Below are 22,958 nucleotides of genomic sequence, written 5' to 3'. Positions count from 1 at the left end.
AGTAGAAAACGAACAATTTTCGAAGTTGCATGAATCCTGAACAATTTGTCAGCATGTTCCAAACCGGTAAATATCGCAAATGCACTGCGATCCCTGGCAGTTACGGCACTATCTTCCGCACATTCTCCTCGAGGTTCTTCTGCGTACGATTGTTCCACCATTATTTTCCAGACCCAGATCTGTAAAAAGGCTGCATTGATCTAATCAGGCAATATAAACCCCGGGCATCAAAGAATCCCTTTGAAGCCAATATCTAGCTCTGATACCAGTTGTTAAGAAATTTACTGCATAACATAAATAATTACTGAGAGGAATAAATATAAAAATAACCAGCAACAACCATAAACACATAAACACACATGTTTATCCAGGAAAACCCCAAATCCGGGGAAAAACCCAACCATAATGAAATTCCATTATCCTTGGCCAAAACCCTGGCCAATCCAACCAAGTGAGCCTTCACCGCTCACCTCCAGGTCTTGCATTACAATGAAGTCATTCCCATCTTTTATAAGCTCCATTACATATAATACCACGGGCAGAATACTATGGGTGCACAATACCATGTGCCCCAAAACCATCATTGTTTAACCTGGTCAACTTTGACTCTATCCTGAGTCAAGCTTACCTAACAGAAATAAACAACTTCCTTCAATTGATCTAAAAGATCATCTATGCGAGGAAGGGGATAACGATTTTTGATTGTTATCTTATTTAGTGCTCGGTAGTCAATGCACATTCTCCACGAGCCATCTTTCTTTCTCACCAAGACGATGGGTGACCCACATGGTGATGTGCTAGGCCTGATGAACCCTTTCTCGAGCAACTCCTGCACCTGCTTCTTGATTTCAACATTCTCTAAAGCAGACAACCTGTACATCCCAATGTTAGGCAAAGGAACATCTTGCTGCAAAATAATATCATGTACTATTCCCTTTTTGGGTGGCAGACCTTGAGGTTCTTGAAACAAGACATCATACTCGGAAACAATCTTTTCTATATCAGCTTGCTGATCAGAATTACAACCCTCAAATACATTGGTTTTATCAGTTTTCCTTTCCTTTACAACCATTAGTAAGAACTATTTGCAAGAATTTATCATTCTTTTCATCTGTCTTGAGTTTATGAGAGTATATTTATTCTTGAGCTTATGAGCTCTTACAAAGTATTCGATTCCTTCTTTAACAAGTAGATACTTGTTCTCAGCTCTATAGAAAATAGCTTTTCTATCATACAAGTAGGGACTTCCTAAAACAATTCCACATATATCTAAAGGAATTACATCTAACTCAACCTCATCTACAAATGCTAACCCAAAAGAAAACTTGAGTTTGCACTGTCTAGTCACTTGTAGTTGCGCTTTATCATTCAACCATCCTAATGGGTATGGATTCTTATGAGGTGTAGTTGCTAATCCCAATTTCTTTACAATTGATTCAGAAATCATATTTATTTGTGAGCCACTATCAAACAAAGTATCAATCTTTTGATTTTTGGAAACAACTCGAATATGGAAAAGCTCATGTCTTTTTCTCTCATGTTCTTCATCAATAACAGATTGAGCAGAATTACTAGTAGATGCTTCAGAATTCTTACCTTTTATACCTGTGGTTGCAACGATTGTTTCATCTCCCGATTCTGACCCCAAATCTTTTTTAATAGCTGCAGAAGTCTTCTTCTTCTTTCCCTTGGACTTCTTAGGTCTCAGCTCTGGATGCAGAATCCAATAGTGCTCATCATCATGCCCCTCCTTTTTATAGTGAGTGCATGAAGCTTTGCCTTTTTGTGCAGTGTTAGCCTTCCTTGCTTTCCACTTCTGCTTCCTTTTCTCCTTGCTCTTGCTTACAGTGGGTTGGGATGGTCCCCCAACTTCTGGATTTCCATTCTTTCCTCTAGCTTCTAGATGAGTAGCTTGTACAGATACCTCATCTATACTAGTGGGATTAAACATGAGGATGGTATGCCTCATGTAGCTGTGTAGACCACCAATGTACTTCAAAAGAGTCTCTATTGAGTCTAATGAGATACCCAACATCAATGCTTTCTTTCTGAATTCTTGAGTATACCCTTGTACACTTTGCCCTTTCAATTGCCGAAGAGTTTGCCGACTCATCATGGCTTGTTGCATGTAGGCCAATGGATAGAACTTCTTTTTGATTGCAACAACAAATTCACTCCAGACAGAGATGGTCTTACCATGCTTCTTCATATCAGCTTGGGTTTTTCCTTCCCACCAAACCAAGGCAGTGCCTCCTAGGTGCAGGCTTGCCAGCTAAATCTTACTCTTGTCTGAGTCTATGTTTTGTACCCTGCAATACACATTAATTTGTCTTATCCAATTGTCCAAATTTTCAGCATTTAGCTCTCCATCATATATAGGCAAATCAAATTTAACATCTAACTTAATCAAAGATGCTTTCTTATTATGCACAGGGCTATTAGGAGGTGTGAGAAAGCTTTCCTCTTTCCCCTTTCCTTTGGAGTGGTCATGGGAATGAGATTCATATTCTTCTTTATCTTGCTTAGAGCCTGATGAATCTTCATCCTTATGCTTTCTAAAGTCCCTATACATTTCTTCTACCATAGACTTTATAGCTAGGAAACATTCTATGAATTGAGGGTCTGGCCCTATAGAACCTTCCTCTGACATTGTCTTCTGAGAATAGACTCTCCCAATTTCAGGATTAGTTTCCACGAACTCTCCTTCTCCTAATTTGATCTTTGATCTAGTGAGCATTCATAGCTAAACCAACACAAGCTTGTCTAACCTTACAACCTAGAGCTCTGATACCACTTGATCTGATAATCACCCTATGAGTGACCTCAGTTAAAGATTTATTAAACAAAAGGTATTACAGACTCATGTGATGGTGTGTGTTCTGTGTTATTTAAGCAACGGATCGATCATATTGCCAATACACAGAAATTAAGTGGAAAGACAGCAGAGAAATACAATAAGCAACACAAAGACACAAACAATTTTTAATAAGGAGTTCACCCTATTCTTCAGGGCTGCGTCTCTGGTCTAGCTTCAGTGGTGGCCTTGTTTTATTGTGTCTTATAGCAGAGAAATTACAATACAGGGACTCAATGTGAGTTCTCCTGAAGTAGATGTTGCTTGGTAGGGTGGTTCTTGGATTCCCCAAGCCACTCAGAGTTCACAGAATCTTTTTCTTCCTACCAGCTCTGTGACACTTGGTCTACAGTGGAAAGAGCCAAATGTGATGCTCAGTTCGGACAGATTCCTCTAGGGAAAGGCTTGAATCTTCAAGCTCTCTGGTGCTTGACACTGCCTATGGTCAGCTCGGCCCTCTGTCTCCTCTGCTTGGCTTTACTATTCTCTATGTTCAGTCCTCCTCTCAGGGTTCATTGTTCATTGTCTCTCTTGGTCGCTTGGACTCCTCTCTATTCCTCCTCTCTGAATCTGAATTCGACTGTCTCTGTTCATGGCTTTAGTCATTTGATCCCTATGCCTATTCGGTTCCTCTCCCGCCTACGTCGATTCGTCTATTGCCTGCGTGCTTGGAGTTCCCTGTTCGACGTCAGCATGAACACTCGGGAAGTAGCCACGTATCCCCATCGTAACAACGCTATTCTGCTTGTCGATTCATTTCTTCGGTTATGTCATGGATATGTTCTTTCTCCATCGTGGCGGTCAAACAGATTCCAAATCCCCTTAAATCACAACTTAATTCCCTGTCGATTCTGCTTCTTTCTATCGGGCGCAATCTCAGCCATCTGATCTGGGCTCCTCAAGATCCGACGTCATATGCACGTCGAGCATGGTTGACTTGCTCGACCGATAGTGCATGATCAACGGTGGTTTTTCTCTCCCCTCCGCCACCATGCGTCACTCGGTGTATGGGATCGCTCCGCTCCTGTCCAAAACCTCTTACCGTTCAAGGGCGCCCTGATCAAAACCGTCGGTTTCTAGGTTGTGGGTCCCACCTTCATATGTTGGTGCTTTTTGTTTCTCTGCCTACGGTCCTTTGGTCCCCCCCACGTGACCGGGTGCTCAGGCTTTCCCATTTTGGCCCTGTTCACCGAGAGATGCGCGATTAGCGCTAGTCGCGCATCAAAAATCAGTTCCCTTTCCTGATCCAGGGCTCCCAGGGGCTATTTTGGCATCCCGTGTAGTCTCCATGGGCCTCGGTCAGTGCACTTTGACCGAGGTCCTCATCGTTCCACGCCGGCTACCATGGCCACTGGTTCAGGGTGTTTTTGATCGTTGTTTTGGAATTTTTAAGGATTTGTTCAACTTGATACAGTCAAGGTTCTTGATAGTCTTTTGTGGATCCAATTCGGATCACTAAGTCAAATTTACTGAGTAAACTAAGTGACACAAGCCATGTGAAACAAGTTAACTGCATCCAAGTTGTCCGCTGATGTGGAAATTTGAATTTTCTTAATTTGTCCAAGGAAAAATCAAATTGAGACTTTCTTGCTACATTTTTCAACACTTCCTCAACCATTTTCAAGTATGTTGTTATTTTTTTAATCCTTTTCTTCTTTCTCTAAGCCTTTTTTTAATAACTATAATGAAAATTTTATATTATGCAAAAACTCTACACTTGGATCACAACCTGTACATCAGTTGATTACATTTGTCTATAAGTCAAAGTCAGATGAAACTAAAACCTCATCAAATCTACCATCTAAGATACCTGTCTAACAACTTACTTGCCTAATAAGAGACAAGTCTTTGGAAGTAAAGGCTTCCCAAAATACTTGTGATATCATACAAAATTTACAAAACATAATTGAAGTTTGTTACAATCGACCTATAAACTAAGCTTCATAATTTCCCTCCTTCAAAAGAGGCACATTCAAATTGATATTAACCACATTACTAGTGCTTTCCTCACTTCAGTTGGAGGGGGAATGATGGGTTATTGACCTTATAATAGTGTCCAAATCCTCACACTTGTTGTTGCAGGCTATCCACTTCGTCTTGTGTTATTTTAGTAAGTTCTATATTCTACCATGAGCTCCATTGTCATCATGACTAAGTCAGATAGATGATTTAGCTTTCTGAGTAGGATAGCTAGGTTTTCTTCCATCTTATCCATTTGAGTGACAAGAGACTTCATATCAAGAATTCCAGGGAGAAAAACATTGTTTCTTGTAACCAACATTGACACTGCCTTAACAATTGCAACTTTGGGTGAAGGCTAGATAGAGAGAGGGGCCTACTGTCCCTTATGCATCCTCCCAAGGGATGTCCAAAGAATATCAAAACAAAAAATACTCTTCCACAAGACAACACATACCCAATGTGTTTTCCACCATGAATTAATTACCTTCCTACCCGTTGAATTGAAGTAGAAAGCAATAGAAGTAACACTAACCAAACTATAATTCTATTATGGAAATTATACGCCTTAACAATCGAAACATATAAGACATGACAGCTTGGAGCCTGCGCTACTTTCCTTTGAAGTTCAACATTCACAATGAGTTTTAACTACGAATTATAAATGTAAGAGGCAAGTTTCCATTTAACATCAACCTTGGTGACAGGCTAGCCAACCTTTGAGCCAACCATGCTTGTGTTTTTTGTCCACCACTTTCCAAAACATATAATCATTGAGTCGAGGGAAGTTGCTGCTAGAAGGTGTTTATCCCATTCACTACTTCAATTTCCCCTAAATAGGCTTTCTTTGCTTCTTTCCCTTGTTCGTATGTGGTTGTATTCCCTGATGCCTCTGTAGTGATCCATCACATGTTCCTTGAGTGTTGAAGGCTTCAATGGAGGTGGGTTTCCAACTATGACAATTACTCCTAGTATTATCACCAAGCATTTAAAATAATGGAATCACACATAATGGAGGAGCGGTGATTAAATTGACCTTAGTGCAAACTCTAGTGATACCTCTCCCATGCATAAGCTGTCACATCGAAATTAAATCCCTTTGTTAAACCGACTAAATTCATGTGTCGAATTGGGAGGGGAGGCCATACAGAGACACATGGCCCCTCCCTATCCTTTAACTAACATTTTCATGTTACACAAACTCATTTTTAGGGAATGGATTTTAATTTAGGAAAAAATCCTCTAATTTCACACCTTCATTGGCCAACCTATTTGCTTTTGATTTGTACATTCTCGGAACATGTTAGAAATGAATCTTGGAGAAGGATTGCTTCAATGCCTAGATTCTTTCTATAATGCCTCTTAAATTGTGGGAAATGTTGCTCACACCAAGTGTTGAATGATGATTAGTGAATCTTTGATAACCACCGAGTTCTTCATATGAACTTCTTTTGCCAACATTAAACCTTGCATCATGCCATAGGCTTCTCCAGGGATATTTGCTAACTATCCAAGGCCCCAAGAATAGTCTATTACATTATTTACATTGAGGTTAAGAATAACTCCCCTCGCCCACCCCTTATTCTTTCTCTAACCTTAACCATTTTGGTTTAGGTGCATTAACTTTCTTCTCCTCCTCTTTCTTTTCTAAGTGGTCAACTTCTATAAGCTTTTTCTTTGCAATTGCAGCTTCTTGCCTTGTTTTTTCTTTAGATCTTGTACCTTGAGTTAATTTTGATTTATAGGATTTAGTCTTTTTTGCACTTCTTCCCAAGAAATAACGTTCTCAAAGGGAAACTCATGATTCCATTGTTCATGAGCAAAAGGCCAAGTTACAACAACATAAGTGCTATACTTTAAAACTAGTCCATTAGGATTATGTCTTCTAGATTGACCTTATGGAAACTTGTACTTTAACATGAAAATTTCTTTTTCTTCTTGCTTGTTTGAGTTACTCAACTTATAATTCCTAATATACATATTGTAAGGAATGGATCCTTTTCTCCTAGAGTTTTTTTTCTAAAGAAATATTAAAACTAAGGATGATATTTTGATAAGCTATCTCTCTTAGTACCAACCTAATAGAGACATACTTAGAGAAAGTATGAGACACAATAGTGATTCCATATATTTTAAGATAAGTGTCATCTTCTTTCACATAACTTTATAGTGCTTCTTTATACGAGCATACCTTCTTTTTTAGTGATTGCAAGACATAGGTTACAAAATATTAATTTGTGTAGTGGAATAGAGAAATGATGACACAATTGTGCATAATTACTTTTGTACATGTTTTCATATAATCTCTAACAATAAACATAAACATAAGCATGACTTCTAGAACCATATTTCAATCCCAATTCAGATGAAGAAAATAATTGCTTATACATATTTTCAAGCAAATACAATGACATATAAAAAGTAGGGAGGATCTTAGTAGTTGGATTTTTAACGTTCTCTATGGTTTTCTTCATTGAATGGGATAAAATTACATCCCCATTGAACATATAACCAATTTTGATTACACATATTGAGACTCCAACATTTTTAAGGTAGGTATAATTTGCTTCCCCATATGGTCTACATATTAAGGCTATGGCATAAATATAAGGATATCTTAAATTAATCATTTTATAAATTTCACTTTTTTTAAAATAAATATTCTTTTATCCTCTTTTTAACATCATGATCTCAGTGAAATCATTTTACAAATTCAATGATCATATATTTCTTTACATGATAGAATCTCTAATATTTTTCCAAATTCAACCGTCAAAATGAAACAATGCAATGTTCTATTATCTATTTCAATGTGTTTGATAATCAATTCATAGCCTTAGTAATAGAGGGGTTCTAATAGAAATAGTGTGCAAGTGAGACCTTTTCATATTGGAGAAAATAAAATCATCTATATTCTTGATTGGTGAATAACCAAGAGTGTGCACGTGGGACCTTTTGATATTGGATAAAATAAAATCATTTATATTCTTGATTGGTGAATAACCTAAAGACATAAGGTGATGAAAGGGTAGTCCTCTATTTTATTAATTTATATATATATAAAAGGAATGGTAAATGCTTATGTATTCTGAAAGTGGGTTTAATTCGCTCTTAGTAAAGTTTTGCCAATTAAATTATAAATATGTGTATAAGTTTTAAAATGACTTTTATGTCTTTCTCGATTATTTTTATAATTTTAAAATCTTATATACTATAATTTTAATTTTTTAAAATTTATTTTAAAATTGTTAAGAGTAGATTTCTTCATTAACAAACTATTATTTTTTTTTAATATACAATTATTATTAATATAAAAATTTTACTCAAAACAAACCTTACCTTATTTCATATTTTATAATAGTTCAATCATAAATTTTTATTAAATTCATATACTATCACCATAAACATTAACAATAGAATGGAATTAGTTCCAAGGCAATTTTCGGTCACACCATTTGACAACTAAAACTTCTGTAAGTGTACCTCTTTGGATTTCAACATATAACTGAAAACATATATTCCTAACTATGACAGATATTACTACTTCCAACCACAAATGTACAACATTATGCAATTTAAAATAAATCTAAGACATGTCATTTATACGTAGGTAATGTAGTCTTGTTCGCCACAGAATTTATAACAATATAATTTCGGCAAAAGTTTGAAATTCTATCCCAACTTTGAAGTGACAGCAGTGGATATTATTTGAGGGACTAGGGACGGGAGTGAGACAGCCAAAAAGTCCAGCAGAGATGGAATTTTTGGGCAGGTCATTAATGTGATAGCATTGGGTCACCCAAACCACAATTATAGCGGCACATGTTAGCAACTTCAAATTTCATAAAAAATATCATCCATAATTGCCCGGCTCCACCATAATGTTAGGATCAAAATGAATATGAAACATTTCACATTGGATCAGGATAGAAGTATATTATAATATTGATATATATTTGATACAGTTTTATATATTTTACACGAGGAATATATATATATATTTTGATTTTATTATGATATTTGTGGAAGAATATTTTATTTATTTTGTTGACTATTCAAAATCATTTATATTTTTATCTTTATAACTATATTTGTCTAAATGGTTATATTGTATTTGTTTTTAGTCAAAGATGTTTGACTCTTAATTAGTTTTGTCAAAGTTATTAATATTTTTTTATGAAATTTGAAGTGGTAACATGTGCCGATATAATTGTGGTTTCGGTGACCCAATGCTATCACATTAATGACCTGCACAAAAATTCCATCTTTGCTGGACTTTTTCCCTGACTCACTCCCGTAGTTGCGAACCTGTTCATGGAAGACTTTGAAACTAAAGCGCTTGCCTCTGCCCGCTTCGCCCTAAAATTTGGAAGAGATTTTTTCATGATACCTTCATTGATTGGCATCATGGGCGTGACTCACTTGATACCTTTCTTTCTCATCTGAATAGTCAATCTGAGTCGATTAAGTTTACTATGGAAACTGAGGTCAATGGTAGTCTTCCCTTCCTCGATGTACTTATCTCTAAAAAAGGGGATGGTACCTTTTCTCACCAGGTTTATCGTAAAAAAACTCATACTGAGTAGTACCTTCATGCTAGCTCCCATCACTATCCTCCTCAGAAATTTGGTGTTCTCAACACCTTAGCCACTAGAGCTCTGAGGATTTCTGATGAGAGTCACTTTGAAAGTGAAAAATCACATCTGCTTGAAGTTTTTGAAGATAATGGCTATAATAGACACCTAGGTCTCAAAGCTTTTCAAAAAGCTAGCCTCTGACCTAAGCCAAAAGGCAAAGAGAGGGAGGGATTAAGTTAGAATGCAAGGCTAGGGAGAATCCTTGAGAGGAATTTGACTTAGGAAGGAGAAGATAGAGGGAACTAGAATATAATTATGAACAGAGAGAACGTGAGCATTGCTAATGAAACTCAAAATAAAAATTCCTCTATCAAACCTCATAGAGGGTCGTATGGGAGAGAATCAAACTAGAATGAGGATGATAAGTAAAGATAAGCCTTCTCCCTTATGACCTAAATCTCTTTCCAGAACATGACAGGTTGAGAAAAATGTGAAGACGCGACTAAAATTTGAAAGTGCAAGACTGAAACAAAGAAATTAATTCCCTCTAATCATAAACACATGGGTACTTGAGCTTGCTATCTATGTGACGAGGAGAGATCAAACCATTTCCTTCGCTTGTGAGCATGAGAGCACAAGCCTTTCACTGACTGAGTGATGAACTAAATGATGAAGTAAACCAAGCTAGACAAGAGGAAGGGCGATAAACTATGAAGTGGGGATTTACAACTAGAGGCGAGAGTCGGGGAGGCCAGTCTAGGAGAGTCTGTTCCTTCCCAATAAAAAAAAAAGATTACAAAGCAACTACAAAAGAGCTCAACAAAAAGAGTTAGCCAAAAACCCTAAATCACGAGTGCGAAAAAGTACAAATAGTTAATAAAAAGAGATATCGTAAACCTTACACCTCTATAACCATCCATTATCACCATTGCTCACCATTGCCCATAAATAACTAGAATCCAAAAAATTTCGTCCGAAATATCCTTCCCACGTTAATGTTATAACATAAAAAAACAATTATAAAAAATGCAATCATAATATAAAATTCCCACATAAACTATAATGAAGAAATGTGATATCCACACTTCCCTCATTAATTACTCGAAGTGACAATGGAGTATCAACCCCTCCCCCTCCACTCCATCTAACTAAAAGTATATGACCATTTTAAATACTTAATAAATAATATCTCTCTTTTCCCATTATTAGTATTTTCAAATTTCAAATTAAATTATATTTATATCCATCCTACCATTATTATGACTTATATTTACATACTAAATAAATTTCAAATTAAATTGTATCTCAATCGTGGTATTATTATGAATGAATATGGCATAAAAAAAACACTTTAAATAACAAATAATTACAGTAAAGTTTACACCCTAAAACACCACATCTTATCGTTTAAAGGACAGTACAAAACACATGAAATAATGATAAAGTCGAAGTTACACTCATATTTGATTCATATGTAGCTCAATGAAACATAAGGTTGCTATTAAAATGTGTTATAATTTTTTATGTTATAAAAAATAAATTTTTTATCTTTTAAAATTAAGTAAAGTTATAATTTTTTAAATTATAATTTATATATTAATAATTATAATTTATATTTTTTCCGTTGTTTAAGATTTTTAGTACTTCAAAATATTATTATATAAAATAAAGATTATTATTTAATTTGAGCAAATCAAAGATTATTATTTAATTTGAGCATTGTTGCAGTTTACTACAAGAAAGATTAAAATTGTTGATAATGGTTTATTTTTTATTAGTCAAAGCTATTCTAGAATAAACTGAATAGTAGTTCAAGTTTCTGACATTCTTTAGATTACATATACCAAAATTCAAGAGCCAATCACTATTAGCTACACAACTACTAATGGAGACTATTTTTTTGAAAGTAAAAACATTAGCCTAAAGGTAGGAAGAAGCATTAATTATTTTATGAGTTACTAGGGCCAGATCCTGGGCGTTTGTAATTGCTGGAGCTAGAGGCTTGAAGCTACATTGTAGATGACCCTCTATGTGGGCTGATAGAGCATCCAGGTTGACAAGACAATAATGTTGGTGGCTTTGGACTCATTGAATTTCATTAAGACACGATATAATGTCGTTGTGGTCCTTGTGCTTTTCCTTAAGGACCTTACCCAAGAGGGTCTTAATTTTCTAATGAAGGGTAATATAATTGAGACATTGGTTATGTCATCCCTTGGTATGACTAGGGTCAGGAGCCAAACTAACTACTTCATCTTGGATTTCAGAATTAGAGTAGGCTTGGTGATCATTTGTAGTTAAGGATTTTAAATGACAAATTTCCTCTTGGACTTTTGGAAGGGTGGAGTAAACATGGTTGCAAGGTTTTGAGCTTGGTATTAAGCTAAAGGTCAACTTTGAGGGCCTTGACCTCTAGACCCCTGATGATAACGCATTCCCTGGCGGGGCATGGTACTCAATGATAAGAGAGGCCCAGTTAAAGACGTTCCCTAGTAGAAGGGAAAACTAGTGAAACATCTTAATAATGCCCAATAAAATATTAGGATAAATTTAAAACTCAGCTGCCATAAGGGTCCAGAAATTAGATTAATAAGTAGTGACATAGTATGAACAAATAGAGAGAAGCTCGGGGAAGGGTCTAACAACCATAAAATCCCGTGCACACCAATGAATTTCCACACCACCAAAATGCCTTGTAGATGATAAACCATATTCCACCATGCAAAAACTAACATATTGAGAATGCTACAATTATTGTACATAGAAAAAATTACCCCATATTTTTTTTCCCATTGGGCATGGAGTTTTTGTGGACAAAGCCTAAATTCTCACTAACCACTTTTCATTCCTGCACCGTCCCTTGCTAGAAGTACTTTCGATATCCCAAAATTCACATTCTTAGCCACTATCGTCTTGCTCAATGCTTGGAAGATCAAAATCAGGTGCATGTAGTGAAGGCCAACCTCTATGGGACTAATAACTTCAAGCAACAAAGTTCTCACAAAGCTAGCGCCATGGGGAAGATATCCCACCTACAACGAGGGTTTTCCATAGCGATTGCAAAAGAACATAGAGCTGCGATAGATGAACATAGTTTCCACAAATCCAATGTCATGAGAGAAATATCCCACTAGTGGCGAGGGGATGCCATAGAGGCTACAAAAGAACACAAAGCCACAACAAACTAGCTGGGAGCTTGCAAAAGGAATGAGAAATGCCATCTTAATGTGAAGGATTGTATTGAAATAAACATGTGTGATTGCATGGGGTGGAATAGCTATGCTATCCCCCCTCTTAAATACGATAGAAGGTGGCGGGGTGATGGGCTCCTGTCCTTCGTTGGCTCATATTTCAACACCTCTATCATTTTTTTTTATAAATTAATAAAATAAAAATATAATTAATTTAATATCTCAAAATATAAATAATAATAAATAAATTATTTAACATTATTTGACAACTAAGATATAGTAAATTATTTTGTCACCTCGAAAAAATAACCACAATGAGTTACCACAAGCATCGCACCAAAATCAAAATGATGTCACTTATTACCGAATCACATTCCAATAACCACAATTAGTACCCACAAGCATCACACAACCAAATCACAACTTCAAATTTAAATGACATGGGTCTTGGTCCAATTTGAAATATTTTGAAAGGGTAAATGCACACATCTCTGCAATCGCCTTGCTATGCATTTCACTCAAAAACATAAAAGATCCTTGTTTTGGAGATTGGTTCAAAAACATAGAAGATGTTTGTTTTGGAGATTGGTTTATATATATATATATATATATAGATGTTTCTCTATCTTCTAGAGATGAGATGGGTTAGCATTTTTTAAAATATTTTTAAAATATTAATATATATGTACTAATTTTAATTTTGAAAGAAACTTCAAAGGTTTATAAATATTGATTTTTATCTAGAGTAAAATGGGCAGACAGGAAACATCAACTATATAGTTGAAGATATGCTAAGAATGTATGTCATGGTTGAACCCTCCAAGTGTGAAGGCTATCTTTATTTGGTTGAGTTTTCCTGCAACAATAGCCATTTGGAGCCTCATATGGCAAACAGTGCAACACGGTAGTGAGTTAGGATAAAGCAATAGACAAAGCCATTATTGGGCTAGAATTGTTAGGCTAAATGGAATATTAGATGATACATATAAGACAAAATTCAAAATCTACACAAGATAAGTGTAAAAACTATGAAGATAAAGGAAGGGAACATAGATATTTAAAATGGGTGAACATGTATTTTGAAATTAAAGGATAAGAGGATCTCACTAATATTGGGGGTTTTCCAAAATTTGGTAGCGAGATATTGTGGTCCATTTAAAATCTTGGAGAGGATAGGCCCTTTTGCATATGTACTTGCATTACCTACATCTATCAGAATTCATAATGTGTTTCATGTGTGCTTATTGAAGATGTGTGTGCATGATCCTAACCATGTGGTTAATTGGAGTAGGATTTAGGTAGAGCACAAAGGGGACTTTTAGGTGGAGTTGATGTGAATCCTAGACTAGAAAGTCAAAGTGCTCAAGAACTAAGCCATCGACTTGGTAAATATTTTATCCATAAAATACCATGGATATCCACTGGACAATTTGTCAGAATATATCTAATAATATCTATATATATATATATATATATTGAAATATGAAATTTATACTATAGGAGTTAATTTTCCTTAGATTTTCTAGATTTATTAAATTACTAGTTTATTCTTATGCATGCAATATATAGAATGTGTAAAATAGAGAACATATAAAAAAATTACTCACAAACTATAATAACACTAAGATATGACCTAGGAAACCCTTTCAAGATAAAACCCAGTTGGAAGTGAGGCTTCTCTACTCTCTATTTCTTTGAATAGAATTGGTGAAAATACAAAGGATTGAGACCCGTGGCCTATTGGCTACTATAGAAAACAAACCCTCCTACATTCCAGTGTTAGCTACTCTACGCTACCATGGATAAAATGCACTAGAATAGAATTGAACCCCTTTTCCTCCTAGTGACTTGATTATAACACAACTTGCTAACTAATGAGCAGTTAAATTTGACCCATTCAACCCTCAATATGAGTTACAAGATGACATTTAAAGAGTCTTCTTCATAGTTCCCATGTGGCTAGGCATTCTTCCATGAGTAATAGGGGTTTATGTGGCATACTCTCAAATTATTATGGTCAATCACGATAGGTCAATTTTTGGGAGGAAAAATATTGCTTCTCAACTTCGATTGACTTGATTCGTGCACAATTGGAAATATTATTGAGCGTAGAATAGTGATATGGGGTGCCAAACCTAAGTGATAAATATTTATCCCAAAAAACATCATTTAAGGCCTCAAGGTTATCCCATAAGGTTTTTGAGTGCAATTCTCCAAACTAGGCCCCAACGCTAAAATTGCTCCTATAAGATAACTTCTCTTATTTTTCCACCTAGAAAGAATCAATATGGATGGAAAATAATATATTGATCCAATCTCATAGTAATTACCCATTTGGGAGGCTTTTTGTCCCAAAAGCTTATAATGAATGAGGTGAGGAAAATTTTCCTCTACTTTCCCCCTAGAGTATCATTTAGCCTTACCTGGAAGTTGTTCTTTTAACCCATTCTATGAAAGGTCATGTTTCCCTTGTCTTGTGGTTGTAGACCTCTTTTACAAAACCATATCCTCTATCAACTCTACCTAAGAATTTGGTGCTAAATCTTGTATAGAAGGTAGTACCTATTCCTTTTCCTTATCTAGCATGGAAGGCACATAAAGTTTCATAATTTACACATTTATTGTGAAGTAAATAAACATGTATGACACTATACTGAGTCTATAGGTGTTATCTCCTATTGTCACTTCCAGAGACAACCTCAAATTGCTTACAAGACTAGTGCTTGGAACATCTAGATTTTGTGTGTTCCATATGATTCTCGGGAAACTGGAGACATCACATTTATTTTTGTATATATATATTCAAAATATATAATAAACAACATGGGTTGGTTCATTCATCTAAAGGCATAAGCCATGCATTTCTGGTACTTCTTCACATATACAACTCACAAAAATATATGTACAAACTAGTGGAGGCCGAGTAATTCAAGGAGCTATAGTTTAATAATCTTTGGCAGAGAAAAGAGAGAAGATAAGGAGATATAGTAACTCATCACATAGAGCTTGAAGCATCAGGAATTCTACACTTATTGCATAGAGCTTGAAGCCCCAAGAATTCTACACTTATCTTAGTTAAAGGTAGACATAATGGATGAAAGAGGATGGGTGCAATGATTCATGGAGTGCAATTTTAAATATATAATATCAAAGATCCATACAGGCACATGCATTAATGAGTCAATACAAATGAATATATAAGAACATATGAAACATTTCTAGCAGTTATGATTACATGAATTCAGAGAGGAAACATGAAAATAATGGAATTTAACAGAGGGATAACATACTGTAGTACTTAAAGGAGGAATCACCACCATTTCCTTAATATTCTGAAAGATGCATATCATAAATTCATACAACGATGAAAATGACATGTAGTTATTTCTTTAGGATTTTGAGCTCTTGTGAAGTTTTTCTTCCTACTATTTATATGGAGAGGGAAAATTACAACAAAATATCTCAGCCGAGCCTCAGTTTCAGACCAACTGGTTGTCTTGGCCTGGGATGGATCTATGGCCCAAAAATGACTACAAAATATTAATTGCATCATTAAATGGTGACACATTACAGGATAAAAAAAATAATTCAATCAATTAGATGAAAACATCAAAAAAATATCTCCATGCCCATCCCTGTGATCACCTTTGCTTCACGTTGTTTCTTGCCCACATTTTGGCCTCCTGTGCCACCTAGCTGATTCCCGTCACTTCTGCCTTTACTGTTCTAATCATTCATTCTCAAGAACTAAGAGTGGTCAACTATGAGTTGAATTCCACACTACAGAAGTAGAGGTCACCTGGGCGGTACTTTGCCTTCCCTCTGTGTGGAGCACCATGCTGGATCATCAAGTCCTCCTGAGATTCCATGTCTTCATTTACTTTGTATTCTATTTGATGACGTGCTGCTAGATATATGCCAGAAATATACCCTTGCCGTCCCACTGAGAGGAAGCGAAATATACATTTTAATGTTCGTTGATTTGGGTTGTTGATCAAGGCCTGTTGGTATCGCAATCGCAATACAGGAGAGGGCCTTTTTACCATATTTCATAGTGCTTGCCAATTGTATAGACACGAAACTTCAATAAATATTGACACATAAAATATCACATCCAGAACCAGGACTCGCATATCGCCATCACAAGTTGGAAGGGACTTCGGTGGAGGAGGGACTTTGACTTGTGTGATCCCTGAATACGATATCACAATCAGTGGGGGAAGGAATTATGGCAATCAGCGAAAAATAATTTATCACAATTGACAAGCGGAGGAAATATTGCAATCGGTGAGGATGAGGAGGGACTTATGATATGATAATCGGAGGGGAACTTTGTGATATGCGATATCGACGAAGGAGGGATTTTATCGCAATCAGCAAGAAGGAGTGGCGACGAGACTTAGATATGGAAATCTGCGGGGAACTTTACGATATGTGATATCGCAATCGCAAAAGTTAAAAAGGGAGATAGGCGGATATGTATCACAAAAAGGGAAGGGGCCGATAGTGATTATGGTTTGTGGGTCCTAACACTTAAAAAGGGTTTCGGCATGATTTCTGAATGTTTTAAAACATTTCAAAGGGGAATGGGAAACACGGCTAGAGTTGGATATACAAAGGGATTTCGGCTAGAGTTAAAAATGGGTCACTGTGGCTAGAGTTTAAAAAACAAAGGAAAAAATGGGGTTTGTGAAAGAAATGGTTTTAAGAGAATATGGAAATTTCTCCAAAAAAATTTAAACTGGACCTGTTCTTCCTCCTTTAATCTCCAATTTTCAAAGCACAACAACCTCTTTTAGAAAAGTAGCAGATAGATGAAAATGATTAATCAAACTAAAAAATATTTCTAGGGGTTATCATGGATAACATATGGCTTGGAGGCTAGCTCCAACATCTCTATTCTTTTGCCCTCTTTGTACAACTGGAACTCTCGTTTCAGAAGGTGACAACATCCCCCATGTTTTATAGTATTCTGAAGGGACCATATGGTTGGGTTGTGTTATATTCTTTCCACGACTAGCCCACGTAGTTAACTGAGGGGTTAGGACAGGGGTAGAGCCCCCCCTTCGTTGAGCCAATTGCATAGCAGGGGCAGTCACAGGGGGTTTGAGGGGTGCATATAACCCCACTCTATGGGGTCCAGAGCAGCACCCCGGAAAAATTTGGTTTTGGACACTATGTTAGGTTGGGCAGACCTACCTATGGTTTTGTGCATGATTTTCACACATGGTTTTGGATGCAATGGTTTCGGTCCATGGTTTTGGATGCTTCGACACGTATAAATATGTATTGTAACATCGAAAGGAACATAATAAAAAATCAAGCTGGTAGTCTTGGTTTTGGGATCCAGGGGAAAATATTTGTGTATATGTGTTTTATGTGTTATGCTCTTGCATTGTTTGTTTTTTGTGTTTTAAAATTCATATGCAGGTAATTTCTATACGGGATTAAAACCTACACATATTGTAGAGCCTCAATTTTCTTACCAAGTCATTGTAGATTCTCCTTCTTCAACTATAACAATACTTTGTGTTCCACCTAGAAAGACTTCTCTATTTTATGTTAATAATGCCCCACCTTGTACATTTCAAATGATTTATTCAATAAATCCTATACTTGCAGATGGATATTCCTGATCTTCTCCAAAATTTCTCTACCCTTAAATAATTTCCTATGAGATCCCCCCTCACTCCTCCTTGCTTCCCATATGAAATATTCACATATGACGGTGGAAAATATCCAAAACAAGGTTCAAATAGAGACTTCCCAGTAGAAGCTTGGATTACCTTGCTATAAGAGTGGTGTATATATATTATATTTTTATCCCAAATATTTGAATTCTTTTGGCTATAACCCATAAAAAATTGCACCAAAGTCACATTTGCTAGTTCTGCTTTCCCATTTGTTTGTGGATGGAATGGTGTAGACCTTTTCAACTTCGTGTCCATAATCTTCCACAATGTTGACCCAAATGCACTGAGAAATCTTATGTTTGTATTTGAAATGGTGCTCCTTGGTATCCAAAAGTGTGCCTAAACCTATATAAAGAACATGTTTTCTACTTATTTCTCGTTGGTGGTCTTTTTATAGGACATGACAACAACCATATTGCTAAATATATCAACTACCATGAATAGGTGGTTATATTGCTTCCTAGTTGTTGGCAAGCCTCTAACAAAGTCCATGGAAATGATTTCCAAGGGATGATTGGGTACAAGAAATGGATGATATAAAACCTAGTTCCTATTACTAGGATTGCTGGTACAATAAAGCATACATCCTCTTATGAATCTAGTGACATCTTCTTGCATCTTAGGCCTGTACACATACCTCTATAAGTTGGCCACTAGTTTTCCTACACCAAAATGCCCTGCAACCTTGGAAGTGTGATCTTATCTAATTAGTTGTAGTTACTTACCTTTAGGAAAAAATTAACTTTTCTATCCTAAACAGTAAATCATTCTATAGATGATAGTAAACTATGCTATCAACATTGTGCACATGACTCTGTCTCTTCAACTACTAATACACCACATTGAAGTTTTCAACCCTTGTGTATGCATCATGGGTGTGTTGGGTATGTGTTATATTCTATACATGGATATCCCCATAGGATTTATATTTCACAATGTGTAGCCATGGGGGGATATCCCCCCAGGAAAAAAAATGAGTGATTTTTTGCATCCATTTTTGGTGGTTTTTGGCACACAATTTTTGCTAAAATTTGTTTTGTGGTGCATGGTGGTTTTTCCCATGGTTTTTGAGTTTCGATTGAGGAAATACATTTTTATTCTAATCCAAAATAAATGGATTGGTAGTTTATAAACTATGTAGGATATATATTGTATTGTAAAACTATATAGAAGAATACATTAAAAAATCTTGTTGGTTTTCCTTTTTTTTGGGTTTCCAAGATAAAATCTCTACGTTAATGTGTGTGTTTTCCATGACATCTTTTCCGTTTCATTAAGAATATGTTTGAAAAAATTAATTGTAAATAGTTAAAACCTGTATTTGGTATTAGAACAATTTTGGCTTCAAGGGGATGCCTTTATGGCTAAGAAGTTTGGATTGGGATTGTGGAAAACCTTGTTATAGTGGGATATTTGTAGAAGTCATTCTTGTGGTGAAAAGGAAACAACGAGAAGTTAAAAGATAGAGATCAAGAAATTCAATGGGATGATTTTCAACTATGGAAACTCAAAATGGAATATTTGTTGGTGGGCAGAGATCAAAGGATAACTATAGATCTAGATATTACACTAATGGGGATGTAAAAAACGTGTAGACCAAGTTGGATCAAAAGGAAAATAGCACAATATTATTATGTATCTCAAATTCAATATTACTAAATATTTTAGGGAAGCTATAATAAAACCTTTATGGGAAAAATGACGGGATTTGTATTCATCTAAATTCTCGGTGAACAAATTATTCTTGTAGAAGAAGCTATGTAACATGAGGATGAAGGATGGAGACTCAATGATAGAGCATCAAAACACCTTCAATATTGTGGTAATTCAAATATTATTTGTTGTTATTAAGGTTTCTGGTGAATATAAGTGCATCGATTATGTTCTCTACTAGCTCATGCGATAGTCTAGTTGTTGCCGTAAGTAGTAATACACCTACTTTAAAGTTTGATGAAATTATATCATCCTTGTTATCAGAGGAGATGAGATAGAAAAACATGGGAATCTAGAAAAAAAATTCCTTGGCTGTAAGAGGACACTCCCATAATAGAAATAAAAATGAGTCCTCAAGTGGGAGATATAAATCTCTAGGAAAGTATGTAAATGTATAATTTGTTGGACCTATTTATGAGAAATTTAAAGGAAATAATATAACATGAGGTGCATCTCTTTGAACCTAGATCTATAGAGCATTCTTTCAGTCTAGCAAGGAAAGTTGAAAGTAAAAATATGGCCACTAGATAATTGATCAATAATAACTATAGAGAAAATCATGCTTCCTCTCCTAAATTGACAAGGTTAACTCCTCAGAAAATGGATGAAAGAAAAGCAAAGGAACTATGTTTCAACTATGAAAACAAGCACAATAAGGGGAATGAATGCAGTGAGAAGAAGTTATTCTACATTGATCATGAAGATGAAAAATATGAAGAAGTGGGATTGACATAAGGTCTAGATCTAGAAGGGGCTACTCCAATAATATTATCTTCTCATACAAGTCCTCAAGATAGAATGATATATCAAAAAGAAAAATGTAACAATATTGACTGATTTAGGCAGTATCCATAACTTCATCAATTACAAATTGACAAAATTTCTTAATTACTTTGTATATCCAACATCATAATTTCAAGTAATGATTTCAAATGTAGGTACCATAAATCGAATTGGGAAGTGCCATAATATTAAGTTAAATATGGGTGAGTATTTGTTAGATAATCCCATGTTTGTAGTCCAAATCGTTGGCATTGGTGTTGTATGAGGGGTCTAATGGTTACAATCATTGGGAATGATAATCCCTAATTTTAAAGATATTTTCATAATGTTTTCCTCAAAAGGAAAAAAAATATGAGCTTAGAGGTATCAAAGGGAAAACTAGTAAAGTAATAAGCTCTAATAACATGAAAAAATGATAAAAAAGGGACACCAAGGTGTCATTGCATATTTATGTTCATTAGTGTTCAAACATCTATATCTTTTGCTCTAGTGGATCTCCATAAAGTTATAAACAATCATTACAATGTATTTTGAGATATTCCTAAGGGTATTCCTCTTGTTAAAGGTTATGAACAGGCTATTCATTTGTAACCTAGAAGTGTACAACCTAACATTCACCCTCACAATTATCCATATGTATAAAAAAGTGAGATTGATCGTATGGTTCAATAAATGTTAGAGCCTATCATCATTCAACCTAGCCAAAGTAATTTCTCTTCACCAATGATGATGGCTATAAAAAAGGGTGGTTCATGCTGTATATGTCTAGATAACAGATAACTCAATAAAATTACAATCAAAGATAAGTTCCCTATTTCTGGTATTGATAAATTATTAGACATATTGCATGGAGAAATTTTCTTTACTAAGTTGGATATTCATTGAAGACATCATCAAATCAAAATGAGGCAAGATTATTTTCCCAAAACAACATTTAGAACACATGAAGGTAATTATGAGTTTCTGGTTATGCCATTTGGAGTTATTAATATGCCTTCAACCTTTCAAAGATTCAAGAATTCTATTTTAAAACCACTCGTTAGAAAATTTGTGTCAGTATTTTTTGATGACATACTAATCTACATCAAATCTCAATAAGAAAATGTACAACATGTTCGTAGGGTCTTAACACTATTAGAAGAGAAAAAATTATATGTTAATCCTTCCAAGTGTTCCTTTGAGGTTGAAGAAGTGGAATAATCAGGTCATATTATATCCCATGAGGGGGTAAAAGTGGATCCTAACAACAACAAAGCTTTGAGGCAATGGCCAATCCCAAATACCTTGAAGAAACTTAGAGGGTTCTTAGGATTGGCATAGTATTTCCACGGCTTTTTCAATAATTATGGTCAAATAGAAGCACCTTTAATAATTTTTTTGAAGAAGGAAGAATTTTCTTGGACTAAAGATGCAACCAAATATTTGGAAAAATCCAAATAGGCGATGTTTACAACTCCCATCCTGCTAACACTTCACTTCACAAAAAACTTTATTGTGTAGTGCGATTCCTTAGGCGATGACATTGGTCTACTTTTGATGCAATAAGGAAGCCCCCTTTCTATTGAAAACAACAAAATTAAAGGAAATAACTTACTTGGACCCATCTATGAAAAAAAATGTTGGCCATACTACATGCAATTAAGATCTGATATCCATACCTAATATGAAGACACTTCAAAATAAAAGTAGGTCATGATAGTTTTAAGTACTTCTTAGAACAGATACTATCTTCATAAGAGAAACACAAGTGGACTACACAGATGTTGGATTATGACATTGAAATTATCTACAAAAAGGGGAAACAAAGTATGGTGGAATATGCACTCTCAAGGAAAGAGGAAGACACAAAGGTTTTACTATGTGTTGTTTCCATTCCATAATATTATTGGTGGAAGAAGAAAGGAAATAATGGAAACAATATGAGAAGGTATGCATGATCATTAAAAAACCACAAGAGGACCTTGATGAAGTAGAAAATTCATGTGGAATAATGATTTGTTGAGGTATTGAAGATTTCCTATACTTATGTAACTCAAATAGAAGGTCTTTTTGGAATTACACACTTCTCTAGTAGGAGGACATTCATGATTTTTGAAGATACCAAAGGATTAAGAGAGATTTTTTTGGGAAGGTCCTAAAGTATATGTGAAATTTTTTGTGGTTGAATGTATGGTATGCCAACAAAATA

Source organism: Pinus tabuliformis, chromosome Q (assembly GCF_031772625.1).
Source record: "Pinus tabuliformis cultivar Carrire ecotype Pingquan chromosome Q, CPIR1, whole genome shotgun sequence".
Taxonomy (NCBI): Eukaryota; Viridiplantae; Streptophyta; class Pinopsida; order Pinales; family Pinaceae; genus Pinus; species Pinus tabuliformis.
This window is presented reverse-complemented; position numbering follows the sequence as displayed.